We start from the raw sequence: 2,658 nt of genomic DNA, 5'->3' as shown, positions 1-2,658 counted from the left end.
CTGCATTTAATGAGAGAATCATGATTTTTCTAATTTTTTGTTATTGATCTGGTCAATTATGATGACAGTTTTCTTAATATTGAACTAACCCTGCATTCCTGGTATCAATCCCACCTGGTCATAGTATGTGATCTTTCTGATGGAATCACTTTGCTAGTATTTTATTTAACATTTTTGCATCAACATTCATTAGGTAAATTGGTCCATAGTTTTCTTTGTGTTTTTGCTTTTCATGATGTAGGTATCACATCCATATGTGTTCCATAGAAGGAATTTCTTAGGACTTCTTTGTTTATTCTTCTAAACAGTTATATACTACTGAAAATAATTGTTCTTTCAATGAAGAATTCACTTTTAAACCATCCTGGTCCTTGAGATTTTTCTTGGATAGCCCATTTCATACTTGTTCAAATATTTTTTCCAAAAAAGGTTTATTTAAGTATTCATTGGTTAACTTCTGAATGAAAATTAATAAGAAGGTTTTAAGGAGATTGAAATTCTCAGAGTAGGACAGAATATTGTTCAACAGTAATGATAATAATAATCTTTAAACATAAACACTGCCTATTCTCCCTAATTTAGAGCTAAGAGATACTCAGGTCAACACTTCATTGATTGTTTTTTATCAAGTAAAATGAAAGTTAGGTGACAACTTGCTTGGCTTTTCCCTCTGATTCCGAGGGCTAATATACATTTTGTCACCCTCCTCCTCTGATCTAATCTCTCTCTTCTTTTACACACAGATCCAACAGAAGTGGAATGAGAAGCCATACAGGGATAAAATTATTTATCCTTTAAGGACTAACATATGATCCATGGCTAAACGTTTTAATTTTCATCTTTCTCTTTTCCACATATATTTCCACTATATTTGGGAACCTGATCATCATCACCCTCACACTGATGAATGTACAACTTAAGACCCCCATGGATTTCTTCCTCTGAAACTTTTCCTTTTTAGAAGTGGCAATCACAACTGCCTATATTCCCAGATATCCCTATAGCTTGTCAACAGGGGACATACAATGCATGCTTTGCCCAAATATTTTTTGTCATTCTTCTTGGAGTAACAGAATTTTTTCTTCTGGCCACCATGTCCTATGATCATTATGTGGCCATCTGTAAACCTTTACACTGCACAACCATCATGAACAACAAAGTCTGTAATCAGCTCCTCCTGGGTTCTTGGATGGCTGGGTTGATGATCATCCTCCCACCATTTAGCATGGGCCTGCAGATGGAGTTCTGTGACTCCAGTGTTATTCACCATTTTGGTTGTGAGGCATTTCCCTTAATAAAGATTGCATGCTCAGACATAAAATTCATAGAGAAGATGGTCATACTCTCTGCTGTGCTGACCCTCATTGTCACATCATTCTTAGTGGTTCTGTCCTATGCACACATTATCAGGACAGTTCTCAGATTCCCCTCAGCTCAACAAAGGAAAAAGGCCTTTTCCACTTGTTCCTCCCACATCATTGTTGTGTCCATCACTTATGGTGGCTGCATCTTCATCTATATCAAACCCTCTGCAAAAGAAAGAGTTGCTTTGAATAAGGTAGTGTCAATGCTCATAACTTCAGTTGCCCCTGTTATGAACCCCTTAATTTATGCCCTAAGAAATAAGCAAGTGATACAAGCTTTTAAGGACTTAGCCAAAAAGATTCACTTCCTCTCAAAGCAATAAACATCTGTTAACTTAAGGATATCAAATGATAAAAGAACATCTAAATTACCTTTAACTATCTTTCCTGGATTCCATTATCCTTATTCATTTCTCTTAACAATCACCCTTAACCACAGTCCAGTCACTGTAACCTCATATTTTTCTCTCTTAAACTGAAAGTCCTCTCAACCCACAAATTATGAAGGTTTCTTCTGACCCTCATTTCTCATCCCCAGTTTCTGCCCTGACATACAACTTTACTTTCTACTCCATCTTTCAAAACAATCATCCCCCACATGAAGGCAGTGAAACCAATGTTTTTCCCTTCCCAAGACCATATATCGGGAGTTCTTATTTGGGACACTTGTGGAATTATTAGTTTTACCACTTAGGTGTCCTCAGAATAGTACAATCCCTTTTTGTGTTGTAATCACCTTCATTTTTCATTTTTTTAACATAAAATATATTTATTTTTCAGTTCTTAACATTAACTTCCACAAGAATTTGAATTCAAAGTTTTCTTCCCATCTCTCCCCAACTTCCATCCCAAGACAGCAGGCACCCTATCCACCCCTTCCTCCACTCTGTCCTCCAATTACACACCCTTCTTCCATCCTCCTTCCCCTATATTTTACTGTAGGGCAAAATAGATTTCTATACTCCATTGCCTGCACAGCTTAATTTCCAGTTGCATGCTAAAACAAATTTTAACATTCATTCTTAAAGCTTTGAGTGCCATATTCTCTCCCTACCTTCTTACCCACCCTCATTGAGGATAAAAGCAATTCAGTAGGTCCCACACATGTAATAATGAAAAGCACTTCCATAATATTTATGCCGTAAAAGACTTACCACTATCCTATTCTGCACTTCTTATCTTCCATTCTCTCCCTTGCCTTGTCCTCCCACAATAGTGTTTGCTTCTAATTACCAGTTAATTCTTTCCATTTGTCTTTTACCTTCTGGTTCTAGAACATCATGGCAGTTTTCCT

The 2,658-nt window shown here is 36.6% G+C and overlaps 1 pseudogene; it reads left to right on the top strand.

The window, feature by feature from the left end:
* Positions 1 to 759: 759 nt before the first annotated feature.
* LOC140531444 (olfactory receptor 6C2-like) lies at positions 760 to 1,687 on the top strand (annotated as a pseudogene).
* Positions 1,688 to 2,658: the final 971 nt, after the last annotated feature.

Source organism: Notamacropus eugenii, chromosome 3 (assembly GCF_028372415.1).
Source record: "Notamacropus eugenii isolate mMacEug1 chromosome 3, mMacEug1.pri_v2, whole genome shotgun sequence".
NCBI lineage: Eukaryota > Metazoa > Chordata > Mammalia > Diprotodontia > Macropodidae > Notamacropus > Notamacropus eugenii.
Note: the sequence above shows the minus strand (reverse complement) of the source record. Positions and strands in the feature narration are given on the sequence as shown.